Here is an 18,419-nt window from a genome sequence, read left to right on the forward strand (position 1 = left end):
GGAACTTAATTACACCTGTAAAATCTGTGACACCAGCACATAGATTCTTGTTTGACTGAATAACATGGAGAAGGTGTGTACATGAGAAGGGGATCTTGGTGGCCACCTGAGAATTCTGCTGACCACACAGTCTTCTGACATTTGATTCACAGCAGTCTCCTCCACCACCTTTCTAACTTTGTCTCCACTGAGCATCCTTAGCCCACACTGGGCCAGGGGTTTCTGTCTCTGTGCCTTTGCTCACACTGGCGCCTCTCTCTGGAATGCCCTCCTCTGTCATCTTCTCTTAACACCACCCCAGTCCCTCCTGTCCCCTCTTCTGTGTGTCCCTGTAGCACTGGTCACATCTAGGACAAAGCACTAGCACCGACCAGCATGGAGTCACTGCTGCCAAGCTCATTAGCCCTGGTCAGCCTGGGATCAGGTGGAGGACAGGAAGTTGCGCTCATTCCTCGTGGCCTGAGCCCACGGCACCCAGGCCATGGTGGGGTGCAGGTTAGATGCTCCATACTTTACAGAGTGAACTGAAGGAAGCAGAACCCGGAGACCTGCAGAGTGACTGCTGAGAGGAGGGTAAGAGGAGAAAAGGGAGAGGGAAGTGGAGGATAATTACAGAAGGCTTGGGACCTCCCCTACTCTCTGCACATGGCTTTCTCTCCACTCACAAAAGGTCAGTAAGGCCGGTGCCACTGGAAGTCTTGGATGAGATACCTAGGGTGGGGCTGAGGGGCTGCTTTTAGAGTGGGGGCCTCATCCTCCATGTCACCCTCATTGTCTCACAAAGGATCAGGCAGTCTGCAGAACAGACACAAGTTTGGATTCTAAAAATGTTTATGTGCAATAAGGTTCAAACTTTTAAAGCTGGTATATATAGTTTAGCTGAAGTTCAAGTAGTGAAGGCAGATGAATAGCTATGCAGAGAGAAGAAAGGACATGATCCATGTCCCAGAAATTATCCAAGAAAATGTGAGTGATGTTTTACATGTTTGGATTTGGGGAGAGATGGTTTCGGTTCAGGATGGGCAGGGCAACGCCTTTTCTCTGGGAGCCTGCCTGGTGACCCTGAGGACGGGACCATCTAGAATGCTAAGAGAATCTCTCCTCATACCAGTGGGGATCTGAGGTCTCACAGAACATGAAGACCATGGGCAAGCTCCTAGGCTGAGACTTGTCCACACATCCCCTGATAGGAGCATCATCTCAAAGCAAAGCAGCCTCACCCACAATAAGTAGTTCCCAGGCATTTGTCCTGCTTTCCTTTGCTTGTTGTGTGGTTGCAAGAGACACACAGACTGCACTCTCAGGGAGGAGGGTGAGGTTGAAGGAAAGAGCAGTGCCGGGGTGAAAGGAGCACCAGACACGGAGGAGGCAAGCTGAGGTCCAGCCCTCCAGTCCTGGCTAAGTAACTCAAAATAGTGCAGCCAGCGTTAGAAACAAGACAGACATCTTATTGTCTGAAATTATTTCTATTATTATAGACTAGAATCCATAAGCTTTAAAATTTTTAATTGCCAAAAAATTCTAATGGAAAAGGTATAGAAATGCTAAAATGTCTACTTTTGACTGTCGTTTACCACTTCAGCATGGCGATGGCAATGGCTTTCGTGTATTTAGTCCCTCAACTCACTGTGCAATTGCTTTGCAGAGGCAGCAGTCATCCTGCCAGCTCTTGGCCTTCCCTGCCACCCAGCAGAGTGCTGCTGCCCAGTCGGGTCATCCGGCAGCCACAGCAGAACTCATTACTCTTGGAAAATTGCTTCCCATACTCTAATGTGCCCTGTTGGCATCTGTGGAGACCTGGACCCCAAAATACTGCTCAAGACTGACCATACAAGATTTAGAGCTGGAGATATTACTTTGAAAATACTTCCTAAGATATAAATTATCCGGAAAAGGGCTGCATGCCTGCTCATTAGGGCAATGTTTTAACAGGGCTTCCATCCTAGAGTATTTACTCTGCAATAATCAGTTCCCACAATTAAACTAAAATATAAGTGAGGCTTTCGTGGGGTGGGAAAGAAGGGAGTTTGAAATATCAGTTGGTTCAGGATGCCTATGGATACATATTTTCCAGTGTGGTGCTTGACTCTCAAAGCCAGGTCCTGGCAGCCGAGCCTGGCCAATAGCACTGGCTTTGTTCTGCGATGGCAGTGGTGAGACTGGTAGGATTCTTTATTTGTTTTATAGAAAATCAAGGTAATGATTAGAGCAGTCACTGGAGTGACTGAATGCTTCTTTGTGCTAGGAACTATACTAAATTCTTTAAAGGGATTAACTTTTTCAGCTGTCAAAACAAACATACGAAGTGGGTCTTATTAACAGACCCGGAAACTGAGGCAAAAAGCTAAAGACACTTCCTTTAGTCCAGGGCCACAAACCAGCAGCTCAGAGGGAATTTGGACATAGATCTTTTTTTTTTTTTTTTTTTTTTTTTTGCCAAAATAGAAATAACAGTGTGTGTGTGTGTATTTTTCTATCTTTATCTCTATTTCTATCTCTTTCAATGTGTTTGGGCAGGGCATAAAATGTCCAATTTGCCACAGACCCCACCAGTCCCTAATGTCTTTCACCTTGCACTCTACACATACTTATTCTACCTGTTTGCCCCTTGAAGACACTGAGTTGTTAACTTCGAGTGGACCAGTCAACAGGGCTAGACTTGATCAACAGGGTGGGGCACTGTCTTGGGGAAACAACAGTACCCTAAATTCAGCTCTTCCACAGGAGGGGCTCACCAAGCTCCTCTGTCTTTCTTATCTCTTTTCTAGTCCTGTCACCGAAGCCACCTCAGACCTCTTCAGAGCTTTGTTTTTGGGAAGTGTCTCCTGTTGGGCTCTCCAGAAGCAGGTGCTGAGATAGAGGAGTGAGGGGCACAAATTGTACGGAGATCAACAGCTAACAGGACTGGGAGAAAGCAGGATTGGGTAGAGGAAGTGACCGAATAGTCAAGGGGAGCTGAGCCCAGGGAGTCCTGGCCAGGGGGGAGCAGCAGGTGGAGGGCCTGGAGTCCTAAGTCCAGCCTCAGACTAAAGAGGCCAGGCCTTTCTAACCAGGCCCTGCTAAGTCCCTGGAAGGTGATATTTAGAAAGTGTGCACCAGACAGGCCCAGAAGCCAGAGGCTGTCTGCTAACCACACTCCAGTAGCTGGGTAAGTCCCCCCTTGAAGGGCCCCTGGGCAGCCATCTCCACGTCAACCACAGAAGGCATTTCCAACTCCAACTCCAGTTGGTGTTAAGGTCAAATCTCCTCTCTGGTGTGGCCTATCTGTCAGAGCAGGTGGACTCTCTCCGGGTCTGTGTGTCCTGGGCGGAGCCACCTGGGATCCAAAGCACAACTAGGAGAGTCTGGAAGGGGACGGGAGGACTGATCCCACATTTGCATGACAACAAGAAGCTCTAATGTCAACCTGCCTCTAGGCCATCTTTCTGTGCCTAAAAGAACCTTTGTCTAAACCTAATCACCTCCCAAAGGCCCCATCTGTAAATGCCATCACATTGTGGATAAGGACTTCCACAGATGAATTTGGGGGAACACAGTTTAGTCCATAGGAACCATTATGATGAAAGGCATCAGAGAGTGAAGACATCTCTTAGGCTGTCTCCAGGCAGACACAGATGACTGAGCTCACCCATTTTCTACCTTCTAAACTGTACCATTTGGTTTCCCTATGGTCCTGTAGAGTGAGGTGACCAGTAGTATTTTGGTTCGATTTCTTAGAAAAAGCTCAAAACCAGAATGAATTTCCTAACATTTTCACCTAAAAGCTGTAAACCCAGCTCAGCAGGGATGTGTTTTCACTCTCAGGATATAGATGTTAGGGATCCAGCACAACCTTCTTCCTCCCCAAATTCTCTTTCAGACACTCTGGGAGAATTTGAGCAAGGGTGAGGGCCTCGCCAGCACCCAGCCATGCACCCATGGGCACCCTGGCCCTCAGGCCACAAGCCTCCAGAACAGTGAGAAAATAGAAAATGGATTTCTGTTCTTTCAGCCAAAAAACATACGTTGCATGCACATTAGTTTTCTGTTCGAGAGCCCTGATATGCCCCTCAGGGGTTCTATGTGAGCACTCGACCGTGTGCGGGTAGGAGGGGTCCTTGCTCAGTGCCCAGGTGTTACGCTGTACCCCATGGGCTCCAGTAGGGATGGCACTGTGTCTGAGGGGCTGAAGAAGAGACCTAAGACAGCAATCAAGACACAGAGTTTATTGAGGGAACTTGCATTGAGGGTGGTACAGTAGCAGCAGGCTGGACAGGAGAACCACTACAGTTGGTAAAAAGCATGCCATTCATATAGCATTTCACGTAGCACCCTCCACTTAACTCAAAACAAAGGGCCTTGACTCCCTGTACAGACTGGGTTCCAAGGGATGGGCCAGGGGTTCAGATGTCCTTCAGGGATAAGGAGTGGATTTCTTTTCTTTTTTTTCTTTTTTTTTTTTTTGAGACAGAGTCTTACTCTGTCACCTCGGTAGAGTGCTGCAGTGGTGCGATCTCTGCTCACTGCAACCTCTGTCTCCTGGGTTCAAGCAGTTCTCCTGCCTCAGCCTCCCTAGTAGCTGAGATAGACACGCAGCACCATGACTGGCTAATTTTTGTATTTTTAGTAGAGGCGGGGTTTTGCCATGTTGGCCTGGCTGGTCTTGAACTCCTGACCTCAAGTAATCCGCCCACCTCAGCCTCCCAAAGTGCTGGGATTACAGGCGTGAGCCACTGCGCCTGGCCAGGAGTGGTTATCTGAGTGGAGCTCAGATTCCTTAGCTCGGGGCTCGGAACACACATTCTTCTTAGACCATAGGGTCATTCTCAGGGTCGGCTTCAGTTATCGCTGTCAGGGGGCTCTGCCAGATCCAGGGGCTGTTCGATGCTGCAGAGTGAAAGGCAGTAGCTGCAGTTGGGAACCTCCCTCCCCTCCATCCCCTCCCCTGTGTCACTGACGAAGAGGATGCCACTGACCACATCCCGCATAGGGGGAAGGCTTTCTGGGAATGTCACTCCTCCTTGACAAGGAGCAGGGGGTCCCTCCATGTCTTGCCCGTATGTTGCTGAACATTGGGATGATGGGCAACCTAGGGCTGCACTTTTTCCAGCTCTGCTTCTGGACCTGCCCTCATGCTGTGGGTCCGATCCCCAGGCCCTGAGCAGCTGCTTAAATGGAGCTGCAGAAGAGCCAAAGCTTCCATCACTCTCGCCTTCTCTTAGCTTCAGTCTTGGCTCCTTCCCTGAGCCCCTGTACCCATCTTGTGCTGCCTATGTCCTACCTTGGGCTGCTTAGTGTTGGCTAGCACAGGAGACCCAGAGCTCCGTGACGTCAGGGACGGGGCTGGCTCTGTGGGACGATAGCTGCCAACCCAGCCCATTGCCTGTGCTGTGCAGGATGCAGGAGCCGCAAGCATGTGTGCTGCCACTCGGGGCACCTACGTAAGGGCAAGGACAGGACAGGCTCTGGGGGCTGCAGGTGACGATCCCAGTGAAGAAAATGTTGTGGCATAATGTTGTCCCTGGTCATTTCGGGGAGCCACAGAAATACCTATTCTGTGTATATGATGTCTCACTTCATTATGCAGGAATTTTGGCCACTATGAATGAGCTTTGAGGAAACCAGGTGGCATTTGTAGCATTTCAGAACCATTCTCAAGTGCACTAGTTCTATTAGATACTCTACAAGTCAGCGGGGAGGGCACTGGAAGGGTGAGTTTTTAATACATTTGAAAATATTTCATAGTCTTTTTCCTCTTTGAAATTCTTACAGTAAATAAAATAAGTTTAACTCAGAGCTTCATAAATGTAAGTGGCCATGAAACTCTCCCTTTTGTGGGACAACCTCCTGCCACTGACACCCCCTTTCATGGGGGAGGCTGCCTGCAGTCCCCAGAGCCTGCCCTGTGACGTCCAACAGAAGTACCTGGGAAGGGTGGTTTGAGAAGCATCAGTCTGACTTTCTCTTTAGAAAATCAAGCCCATTCCACAGATATAGTCAGATATCTGTGATGTTATCAACTGGCCTGCCTTCCAATTCAGTGTGATAAACACTTATTAAGCCCCCACTGGGTATAGAATACTGAGACAGGTGGAGTGCGAAAGACAGATAAAGAATGCTTCTATGAAGCTTAGAGCCTATGACATGACAGAAGATAAGTTAGGAAGAAAAATGGCTCTAGAACAAGGTAAACTGCTTTTCTTATTGATTAAGGTAAGTGTTATAAAATAGATGGAATGTCATGGGAGTCAAAGTGAAAAGAGAAAAAAACTGTATCCAGCTGGGACAATCAGAGAAGGCCGCTATCCTGAGATCCTGACAGATCTTTCCACCTGCCTGCCTGAGGTCTTGGCTTGGGTATCTCACACCAAACTCATGAGCCTGCTCCTATAAACCCAGTGCTTCTCCCCTGTTCTCTGTCTTAGAAGGTTACCAGCCACCTGCTGCATAGGCAGACACCCTGGAGTCTTCCTTGTCTGGGCCTGCCCAGCCATGGAGAAATGTATTCATGGTGTTTTTGTCTTTCTCTCCAGCACTCGTGTCAGCCTGTGGTGTCACACCTATGCGTGTATTCATTTAATGAGTGTCTAACTCCCCCACTCTTTGGGAGCACCCCAAGAATACACATGTAATGTTCCTGCTCATCAGCGTAGTCTCAGAACTGGGTTAATTCCTGGCACTGAGGAGTCTCCAAATAAGTGATGCTGAATAAATGTCTGAAGGAACAAATAAACGAGCGTGTGGACTGGTTTCAGAACTCACCCTTCATTGAGAGTTACAATGTGTAGAAATGGAGGAAAAGCATTTTCAGGGTGGAAGGAATCAGGGGAGCAAAGTCACTGACGGCAGCATCGATCCTTGATAGAATCCTGGAATGGAAACAAGACATTGGCGGAAAAACTGGTGAGATCTAAATAAAGTCTGTAGTTTAGTGGAGAGTGACGGGCTAATGTTAATTTCTCAGTTTTGGCAGATGTGCCCTGGGAATTTAAGATGTCAACATTACGGAAAGCTGCTGAGGGGTAGATGGGGACTCTCTGTACCATCTTTGCAATGCTTCTACTGTAATCTAAAATTATTATAAAATCGAACATTTATTTTTAAAAAATTAACTTTCTTTTTGCCCTAGAGGAAACAGAGATCATCCCAGTCAAATTAAAGCAAGTCTTGGTAGTTATGACCAATATCAGAGCTTTGGTGCTAAGAGTCCTTGGAATTAATAAAAACAACATGCTTAAGGGTGTTTTTCTAAAAAAAATAAAAAATAAAAAAATAAAAAACAGGGGGGGTGGTGAGATTCATGGTGGGCCACAGCAGAATGCTGGGGGTGTTCAGGGCATGTCTCTGACAGGTGAGGCGCAGACCAGCAGAGCTCCTTTTCTCCTTCCCAAACTTTTCCCACTGTTCCCTTGCCAGATACTGGCTTGAGGAAACTGACTGGGAGGTCCTTTTCAGTTGAAGGCTAGCTCAAACCTCCAGACTCCTGCCCTGGGACCCTGTCCTGCCAAAATCCCCTTAGATCCCTGTCACTAGCTCTGCATGCCAGCCCCACAACCCTGTTCTTTGCTGGCCCTTCTTTGAGGGTCGGCCCTAAGGTGCTAAAGTGGTCCTGCCCATGGGAAATGCAGGATGGCTTACAGCCAGTGACTGGCTGGTGTGAGGCTGCACAGTACAGCTCCCCGCTAGGCTCAGGACAGACTCTGAGGTCGACTCATGCTCCAGTGCTCTCTGTGGGGTCTGCCTATGTCTGGGGCTTCTTCTGAAATCACACTCTTGCTTGGCTTCTTTCTTTCTGTTTTCTGTCCTGCTGCTTCTCCACCCTTGGTGGTGTGTGTATGTGTGTGTGCATGCACAGACATATTTCAGAATTTCCTTAATCAGTCCTTGCTTTAAAATCTAATTCTAAAAAATCCAGAACCCAGACACTAAGAATAGGTTTTAGCATCACGAGACCTGCCCTCAAAATCTAGCTGTAATACCCACCAGCTGAGTGAGCCTGGAGACCATCTCCCCGCCCCTCTTACCTATACAGTGAAGATAATCGCATCTGCTTCTTGGCTGATCATGGTGCTTACACAGGTTAACTGGTGTCAAGTACCTGGCACCCCTTTCCTCAGTCCCTGAGTGCACAGTTCTTGAGCATCCTGGGCCCCTTTTCCGTGTCAAGGCTGTGTCCATGGACCTCAGATAAACTCCCTGTGTGTCTCAGTCAATAGAGGATATTAGCAAATGCTTAGCCAAGTGTTCTGGCTGCATTTACTCCCACATCCACCACCATAAAAAGTAAACAGCAGAATAAATTGCCCATCTGCTGCCATCAATCACAAATACAATCTTCGCCCACTGTAACACAAGGCAAATACAGTAATGACAAAATCCATAGCTGGGGAAATGATAGAGTGGCGGCCAGGATTTTCCTCTCTCCACAGCCCCAGTCCATGATCTATTATTTAAATGCACAGGGAGCAACCACGGAGATCAATATGTTGCCTGCCTTCGCTGTCACAAGGCAGGCTGGTTGCTCGGGCCTCGAACTTAAGGCCTCTGGATGGCATGCTTCAGGCAGCTCAGTTCTAGGTCAGTGGACCCTGAGAGGAAGAAAAGCAAAGCCCCCAGTCCTCAGAGGTGGAAGAAGTCACCAGAAGGAACAAGACAAGAATATGTCACAATGGTTCAGTACCTTCACATCTATAAAGTAAGTTTAAAATAAATGTTTCTGGTTTCAAAAGAGATAGGAATGTTCACAAATATGGAAAAACCCATGGAAGAAAATCTTAAAAATGTATGATTTTACCTCTCCCCAAATAGTCACTGTTAAAATATTGCTCTATATCCTTTTAGACGTTTTCTGATCCTGGTAGGCATACGCACACATATATACAAAGTTGAGGTAATGATAGGTGTCCAACTGTGCTCTTCCTACTCTCTCTGTTCGGCTCACTGAATCCTCCACCTCCGGATTCAAGCAATTCTCCTGCCTCAGCCTCCTGAGTAGGTGGGATTACAGGTGTGCACCACCACGCCTGGCTTATTTTTGTATTTTTAGTAGATACGGGGTTTCACAGTGTTGATCAGGCTGGTCTCGAGCTCCTGACCTCGTGATCCACCCGCCTTGGCCTCCCAAAGTGCTGGGATTACAGGCATGAGCCACCATGCCTGGCCGGTTCTATCTTTTAAAAAAGCCTGCTAGTTTAATAGATAAAAATAATACTTCATTATTCTACCTTGTGTTAAGTAATTTTACCAACAATATGATCTTTGTTTGCTATTGGATCTGTTTGACAGATTAAAAAAATTAAGTTCAGAGAGAGTAAGTTCTCAGCCAGCATCACAGAATTTATGGCAAGACAGAGCCTATGAGGGTGAAGTATGTGCTTCCTGGCTCTAAAATCCCTGTTACGTCAGAATAATTGTTAATAAAATTCTTTATGAAACTGCCACATCATGGCATTTACAGATCACACATTTGAGTTTAATAAAAGAGATTTGAACAATGAGTTTGACAAAAGGGGAATATAAATCTGGCCACAAGAACATGTCTCTTTTGTTCTTAGTGAAACCCTTGGTTGTTCAAGGAGGGGCAGGCCGTGTACATGTGTGCGCGTGTGGATGTGCACACATGCATATATATGACTGTGTGTTTTAGGGGCTGCTGGTGTGAGCTCAGAGCACAAGAAGGCACCCTGCCTTTTCCCACTGCTCACTGGTGTTTTTTTGCATAATTATAAAACAGAGCCTGCCATGTCACATAGGGACTGCTGCTGGAACAACCAATGTCCCTGGGATTGATGGCATTCATTCTACAGATATTTCTTAAACAGCTGTGCTTGTCATTGAATGAAACTATGAACACTATAGAAATAGTCTCTTCCTTCACTGGGCTTCTGTCTAGTTGAGCGAAGCAGAAAGACCAGCCATTGATAGATCATGACTCATGCACAACCTTGGGTAATCAGTAAAAGATCACTGATGTGGAGAGATAATTTACATGGACCAAATGCAAGTAAGCCAAACAACTATCTTAAAGTGGGTGTCTGGGCCTCATTAGCGTGCTGAAACTAATCAAATGAGTGAGAAAATAATATATCTCCTGGGTTGAATTCAGCAAGGTCTTCTAGGGTCAATTACAAGTACAATTAGCAAATAAACTCATAGATTATTTCCTTTTTACACTTCAAACAAACCTGACTTTGCTGATTTACACGGCAGGCTGCACCTTGATTATAAATTATTAAGTGGTCATTAATGAATGGCATTACTGTTTTAATTTCCCCAAGTATGTTTGAATATCACAACAAAGAGATGAGATCAGTCAACACATTTGCATATCATCCAGAAAGCAAGACATGAAGTAGAATTAACCGTACCTTGGAAATAGATGTCTGAAGAGAAAGCTTGACCCTAAATTTACATTGCAATCCTGATAAATCTCTGCCCAGTGATGCTGGCAATGAACCCTGAGAAGAAGGGGAGATAGGGTTTGTTAAATTGCATTGAGTCTCCAGCTCTCAGATATGGATGAGTAACAAAAGTTCCATGTATGATTCTTATCATGTGTGGGTCATTACAGCCATCCATGCACAGATGTAAGAGCTGTGCTGGGAATCTGGTGTATGACCCTGAAATCCCTCCAGTCAGTTCTCACGGAGAGCTGGTTTCTTATTGAAGATCAGCAGATCCCGATGACACTGTGGAGCCTCTTGGAGATTCAGAATCAAGGCTTCTGCCCACTCAAATGTCCTCCTGCTCTCCCTTCAGCCCCCTCATTCCTTGGAAGCTCACTCCCCTCCTCCCACATCCCGTCTGTCCCTCCATGCTGCCCCGGAGCACTCTCCGAACAGGTGCCCCCTGCTGGAGTCTGAGCACTGACCCAGCAAGGCAAGGGCTCCTAGGAGAGACACAAACGGACTGAGTGAGACTGGCAGGAAGCCCTTTCACCCCCCAATTATTCTGGTGCTTGTTGTTTCAGACTATCAAAGTAGCTACACTGAGGAAAGAGACTTGCCCTTTGTGTGCACTCCGGGAGGCGGGCAGGCCACTGTCACACGCCCCCATGCTTGCCCTGGGCTTGTTGTGTGCAGCAAGCACTCAGTTTATTTCTGTTGAATGAGTGAATGATTGAATGAGAGCCTCCACTGCAGCTCTGGGCTCTCAGGAAACTGCGGTGGCCTCTGTGCTCCAGACACCCCTCATTCTGTGTTGGTTGTCATAGCCATTCTAGCTGCTTTTGAAAAACATAATTTTGACTCTCATTTTATCTTCATGGGGTGCATGTGCAGGTTTGTTACATGGCTATATGTGTGATGCTGGGGTTTGGGACACAAATGATCCTTTGACCCAGGTAGTGAGCATGGTATCTAACAGGTGGTTTTTTCATCCCTTGTCCTCACCCTTTCTTTCTCTAGTGGTCCCCGGTGTCCGTGGCTCCCATCTTTGTGTCCATGGGTACCTGATGCTTAGCCCCCACTGATACACAGCTACTTTCATAAGCACCTCAACTTGGAAGCAATGGGATGCTGGGCTCCCAGTGGAGGGCATGACTTAAGTTTACAGAGGGATTCACTTGTTGAAGGGTCCTGCTATCTTCTACATTTGAAGTCCAATTTGAAAAATTGAAGTGCTCTTAGATATGTGCAGCCTTCCAGTAATTTCCAGCTGAGTTCCACTGCACTTCCCAGAGTCAGGCTCCTCCTCTCATCAGGCTCAAGCATTTAAGCACCAAGTGAGGAAGGAATTGAAACAGGTTTGGGACATGTGGGGAGGATGAGGAGAAACGGAGGAGTGTGAATGCCTCCCAAAGATGTAACAACTTGTCAGGTTTTTACAGAAAATAAGCAATTCCCTCTGTCCCCCAGCTTCTAGGTGCAAAAAGAAAACAGCTGGATTTCCAAAATGCAAAAGGCTCCTGCCTCCCAGTTCCCAGATTTGGGCAGCAGAGGGATAATATATCCCCAGCTTTCTCCAAGGTAGAGCCTTAGTTTGGGGATGTTTAATCTAAATGGGGACCAGCATGCCGGAGAAGCCAAGGAACAGGATGGGAAATGTACGAGTGGCAAAGAACCCTGGTTCTGTGATTTACTGGCCATGTGACTTGGGAAAATTTCTTCCTCTCTCTGAGTAATTTTTTTTTCAGTTCATAAGCTGTAGATATGAATACTGATCTCTTGTTGCTATAAATTATCTCACATATTAAAGCACTTGGCACATGGAAGTCTCCCAAAGATCTCACAGTCACTCTGGCTCAGGGGTTACTCCTGGAGGAAGGACTTTCTTCCCTTCATTTGCTCTCGAGTCCACTTGACTCCCTCGGTCCCACTGGCCTCCCTCTTGCACCCCTGCCCCTGTGCAGGCCGTGAGCTTCACGAGGGTGAGGAAGAAGGCACAGGTGCGTCTCTTCACAGCCATGCCCTGCACGTCCCAATCCAGGCACATGATGGACACTCACTGAATACGTATTGGGTGACTGACTCAACAAATCCTAGAGGCCATCGCAGGGCACAGGCATCCTCTCTTTTTTTCTGCAGAAGTATTCCACACTTTATGCTGTTCTTTGGGCCTCCTTAAGCTTCTGGTGATGAGACAAAAGCTTATTACATTTCAATCTATGATCTTTCTACCTTTAAATATTGGCATTTTACTGTAAGAAAAGCGGGCTTTATTTTCAATTCACATAAAATTCATTTTTTAAAATAAAAAGCCCTACGAATTTAAAGAAAGAGTAATCAGCCACCAGGACTTCTTTGTTTTTGTGACGTGTGCCTCCCGGGCCCATGTCAGGCATTCTTCAACTCTCTCATCTCTAACACAACTGAAATTCCGCTCCCCACATGGCTGCTCTTGCAGTAAAATGACAATTGACTGCCAATTTTCCTGAGTCTTCAGCTTTTCTCTTACATTCAACAAGATAAAGAAGCATTAGACCAGGGGCCCAGAGTCCCTGAGCTGCTTTCTCCTCACCTGTTTGTCTCCTAAGCCCTCACAGGAGCAGCTTCAGTCATGGAGGGCACCATGCTCAGGGTGTCCACAGCTCCCAGGTCATCAGCAACCATCTGTGACTCTGTGCAAAGCTGAAGAGTGAGGATCTTTCCAAGACAGTCACCAGAACACTGTGTTTTGGGGGGGGGGAGAAGGTGGACTGAGGAAGGAAGAGCCCTCCTGGCATTCAAGGCTTCTGACCACAACCTCTCCCTCTGTCCAGAGGGGGCAGGGTCTCCAAGCCACAGGGACCGCATGCTCAGATAGGCAGTTTTGATGCTGCTGCCTCCCCTACTCCACAGCTCCTCATTCTTCCTTCCCTCCAGGCCTTTCACACTGCGGAAGAGGGTGTTTTCCTTAATACCTTTTGAAGCCTGACCTCAAAGCCAAGCCTCGACCCCCTTCTTCAAAAAGCCTTCCCTGGCCTTCCTGAGGCCTCCCCCGCACCCCTCACCACAGTGAGTTTCATTGTCTGTCAGTGAGGTTGCATGCCTATGACACTTCTGTTTTCACAGTTTCCCTGCACAGAGCAGTGAGTAAGTCACAGAATCAGTGTCCCATCACTTACCGGCTATGGAACCTTAGCCATAAAAAAGGTCTTCATGAACTTTAGTTTCCACATCAGCCAAAACGATAATAACACCTAACACATGGGGTTCTTGTGAGGGTTAAATTAGAATAATTCCTATGGGCAGATGGCCTCTGAAAGTGTGCAGTGAGATTTACAAGGATGTCAATGGCGGTATTGCTTTAGGTTTTTTTTTTTTTTTTTTGAGATGGAGTCTTGCTCTGTCATCCAGGCTGGAGTGCAGTAGTGCGTTCTTGGCTCACTGCAACCTCCGCCTCCCGGGTTCAAGCAATTCTCCTGCCTCAGCCTGCTGAGTAGCTGGAATTACAGACACCTGCCACCACGCCTGTCTAATTTTTTTTTTTTTTTGAGACAGAGTCTCACTTTGTCACCAGGCTGGAGTGCAGTGGCGTGATCTCGGGTCACTGCAACCTCTGCTTCCAGAGTTTAAGCCGTTCTTCTGCCTCAGCCTCCCTAGTACCTGGGACTACCGGTGCGCGCCACCTCACCCAGCTAATTTTTGTATTTTTAGTAGAGATGGGGTTTCACCATGTTGGTCAGGATGGTCTCGATCTCCTGACCTCGTGATCCTCCCGCCTCAGCCTCCCAAAGTGTTGGGATTACAGGTGTGAGCCACTGCGCCTGGCCAACTTTTGTATTTTTAGTAGAGACAGGGTTTCACCATCATGTTGGCCAGGCTAGTCTCGAGCTCTTGACCTTGTGATCCACCCACCTTGGCCTCCCAAAAGCACTCAGATTATAGGCGTGAGCCACCGTGCCAGCCAGTATTGTTTTTAAGAGCCAAAAATTCAGGAAAACTTTCTAAATGCCACCAAAACAGAATTGATTAAATAGATTTTGATTACATCCTGAAGTGAAATATTATGCAGCTATTAAAAAGAATAATGTTCCTTCTCAGTCTTCCTCATGGTCCAAATTGAACTGCATTTCATAATAGGAAACAGATTGAGAAGATAATGATAGTCTTCAAGATAGACAAGCAGTAGGGACTTCTAAATGTCAAGCTCACTGTGAGAAATCCTAAGCTCCTACATACTATATATGAGTGAAGAATTTTGCTCAAAGTCATCAACTGACAATTTTTCTTCTAAGAAAGAGGTGGGGTGGGGGGGCGCTCGGTGGTTCACACCTGTAATCCCAGCAGTCCGGGAGGCTGAGGCAGGCAGATCACCTGAGGTCAGGAGTTCGAGACCAGCCTGGCCAACATGATGAAACCCCATCTCTCCTAAAAAATACAAAAATTAGCCAGGCATGGTGGCACGCACCTGTAATCCCAGCTACTCAGGAGGCTGAGGCAGGAGAATCGCTTGAACCCAAGAGGCAGAGGTTGCAGTGAGCTGAGATTGCACCACTACACTCCAGCCTGGGTGACAGAGTGAAACTCCGTCTCAAAAAAAAAAAAAAAAAAAAGAAAGAGGCCAGCACACTGTCCGTTGGATCCATAGTTCTCAGACTTTGTACTGGATGCTTGAGAATTGCTGGGATCCCATGGGAACCTGAGAGAATCCCACCATAAGGTTCCTCAACTTACTTACACTCTGACTTCATCTGCAAAATTCCTTCTGAAGCCTGTTCTTTTACCTTGAACCTTGGAATTGTTCCATAATTTTCACCCTCTGTATTTGCCCCAAATACATTCAAGGGCTTCTTCTCACACAAGTGTCTGCCATTTATTGGTGGAGCATTTGCTGTGCTCTAACAGGGACTTAAGATAGGAATAATAATGAAAGTATAGGACCAGAGCCTGCTGCGTTGTGCAGAGTCATTCAATGCCAGCCTGCTGCAGAGAGGCATCATTGCGTCTGATCGGGGGAAATGATTATTTTTTGCCTCGTCTTCCACTATCACCTATGAAAGCCTCCTAGAGCGTCTTTGTCCCCCCCACACACATACCTCACACATCTGATTCACTGCTCTTACTGTGTTTCAGGCTTTGGGAACTCAGTCCATTCAAATTCCATATAAACACTGATGAACCAGGGCTCAAGTGAGGGTGGACTGTGAGTGAGAGGCCTCTGATCCAGGCCTCTGGCTCTACAGGAGCTCATGGAGCTCATGGGGCTGAAGTGGCAATGCCTCCAGCTCTGCTGCTGGACAGACCTGAATGCAAATCTGAACCCTCTGCCACCCTGTTTGCTCATTTACAGAATGAGTGTGGTATCACCCATCTCTTTGGCTGCTTGTGAGAATTAAGAGAAATGAGGCGTGTAAAGTCCCTGGGGCATGGGAAGTCCTCCCAAGAAAGAATTTCTCAAGCTGTTGGAAAAACATCTCCTAAGCCTGAATGAACTTCGAGCAGTCAGGTGGTAAATTTTGTCGGTAAATTATTACAGAATAAGAGCATATGCATGTACATTGCTATAAAGCGTATCAGAGATTTCAAATATTAAAGCTTTTAAACTTCTAAAAACTGCTGCAACATTGCAAAGAAGATAACCACAGGATTAGAAACTGAGAACACAAAGAAGATAACCACAGGATTAGAAACTAAAGAACAACATAGTCAACATAAAAGAACACTATTTGCATATGATGTTTCATATAAAGTATCTCCTAACAAGGGATCTAATTCTAAAATTATCTTTTGTAATTTATCAATGTAAACATATGGCGATAGAATACATAAACAGACATTTAAAATCATGTACAAAGCAGGAAGTCCTTTCTTTTTTTGTACGATCTTCACCAATTTCAGGGAATTTCAAAGGACACATTAAAATGACATTGTATGAACTCGCCTTTAAAATTAAATTCAGAATTATGCAAAACCGATTGATATGAAGACATAAAACCTCTTAGAAAATTCGTTCCACAAAAATTATCATCTTTAGTTTTACTAAAAACTTTTCAGAAATGTATCCCAATACTGTCACAATTTTTAACGACTCCAAATAAGAACTAAATTACCAAAAAAATTTAAAAAATTTTTAATTTTCTAAAATTAAAATTATCAAAAATTATGTGTGATCTTACATTTGCCAAGTGACTGACATTGCTTTCAAATATGTCAATTGGAAATTAAGTTGCTAAAAGTAAAATTTCTGATGACCTGATAAATGAATTTGCAAAATTCATTTATCATCAATTAAGGTATTATACTGATAAATTGTTATTTGTTGTATTGTATAAATTATGACACAAAATATTTTCTTAATTTTAAATTTATATTGTTGAATATCATGATTACCTTAATGTATTACAAATAACTTTTTTTAAAGGATAAATCTTTATATTTTGGTGCCTTTACACTTTTTCTGCTTTTATACTGTGACAAAATACACATAGTATACAATGTTTCATCAGTGATATTTTGTATGTTTTTTCCTGCTTTTTGTATAAGGGACCCTGCAAATAATGTAGCTAGTCTAGCATATCTCCACAGATTGCCCACCCCCTTGCCCTCTTCAACCTCTAATACAAAGGGCCAAGCATTAAAATTTCATTGCTCTTGAATTTCAACCAGGAAGTGGAAAGTGAAATTTCTAGGTAATGAGGACTTACCCAAGATTAAGTCCAGGAACTATGGGAATCAGACGCCAGCCCCAGAGCCATGCTTGTCTGGAGGAGCACACATGTCTTGTTCACAGTGGGGATGAGATCGTCTGTCTGAGATTTGAGGCTGAGTTAGCAGCATCTGTAGACTCCTGTGAGCAAGGCTGTCAAGTTTGGCCCTGGTGAACTCTTTGGCCTCTCCTCCACAAAACCTCCTGCTACCATCTGCACGTCCCCAACCCCTCCTTCACCTAGAACAGTCCTGTCCCCAGACGTTCCCTTCTGCTGTTAGTGAGGCTGAAGCTAAAATTCTGAGCCTCTGAGGGGGATGATGACAGCAGCTACGTCCTTGGGTGATGAGTGTTATGGCTGCAGAGGACCTTCTGAGGGCGGGGCTGAATGGTTTGGAAGCCTGTTTCCCAAGGCACCTTACGCACTAGGGGCATTCCACGGTCAGAGTAGTTAAGGACGGGTGGATAACACGGTGCTTCTGAAGGATTTGTTCATAGAGCAGCACATTAAATGTCCTGAGAAATTCCAGTAAGACACCCAGGCCTTCCCAGTCTTATTTGGCTGCAAGGCCTTAGAACTCCTAACAGTTGCTGGGACCAGGGCTCCACAGAACACCCTTTAAAATATATGTTTTTTGTTCATTGCTCTAATTTTAAGGATGAGGAGCCAAGATTCAGATTCAAGGGAACACACTTAAGATCATAAAGTGAGATCCAAGAAGATAATGCACGTTTTTATTCCCCAATTTTAGGTTGGTCTTTTAAGAGATTCCAAGGAAGGAGCCTCTAATGGTGACAATGTAAGGCTGATAATTCTGGAGTCTCTGTTGTATGTGTGTATGTGTGTGCATGTGTGTGTATATGTTTTGTGCATGTATGTGTGTGTCTCTGTGTTGTGTGTGCATGTATGGGTGTGTGGGTGTGTGTGGGTATGTGTTGGTGTGCATGTGTGTATTGGTATGTGTGTGTATGTGTGGTGTGTATGTGTATCTATCTGAATGGGTGTATGTGTGCGTATTTGTGTGTATTGTGTGTTGTGTGTATGTGTGTATGGGTGTGTATGTGTGTATGTGTGTTTATGGATGTGTGTATATGTGTGATGTGTGTGGTGTGTATGAGTGTGTACAGGTGTATGGGTGTGTATATGTATGTATGTGTTGATAGATGTGTGGGTGTGTATATTTGTGTAAGTATGTGTTTATGTTTGAGTGGGTGTGTGTATGTGTGTACATGTGAGTGTGTTGTATTTATGTGTGTATATGGGTGTATGGGTGTGTGCATGGGTGTACATATTTGTCTATAAATGTGCTTGTGGGTGTGTGTGTATGTGTGTATGTGTATGGGGGTGTGTGTGTGTATATATATGTGTGCGT

The 18,419-nt window shown here is 45.7% G+C and overlaps 1 long non-coding RNA gene across 8 annotated transcripts; it reads right to left on the reverse strand.

Moving 5' to 3' along the window:
- Positions 1–4,190: 4,190 nt before the first annotated feature.
- LOC134732180 (uncharacterized) lies at positions 4,191–17,420 on the reverse strand. Of its 8 annotated transcripts, none has more exons than XR_010115062.1 (7): positions 17,045–17,351; positions 12,937–13,046; positions 12,425–12,547; positions 10,347–10,436; positions 8,004–8,567; positions 6,742–6,848; positions 4,191–4,866 (listed from the first exon to the last, which is right to left on the reverse strand). It is a non-coding gene; the product is annotated as an uncharacterized lncRNA (long non-coding RNA). The 8 variants fall into 8 exon arrangements; XR_010115058.1 differs by having other exon boundaries at positions 12,937–13,290; XR_010115064.1 differs by lacking the exon at positions 12,425–12,547 and having other exon boundaries at positions 12,937–13,085; positions 17,045–17,406.
- Between the last annotated feature and the right edge of the window lie 999 nt (positions 17,421–18,419).

The sequence above is a fragment of the Symphalangus syndactylus genome, chromosome 13 (genome assembly GCF_028878055.3).
Source record: "Symphalangus syndactylus isolate Jambi chromosome 13, NHGRI_mSymSyn1-v2.1_pri, whole genome shotgun sequence".
NCBI lineage: Eukaryota > Metazoa > Chordata > Mammalia > Primates > Hylobatidae > Symphalangus > Symphalangus syndactylus.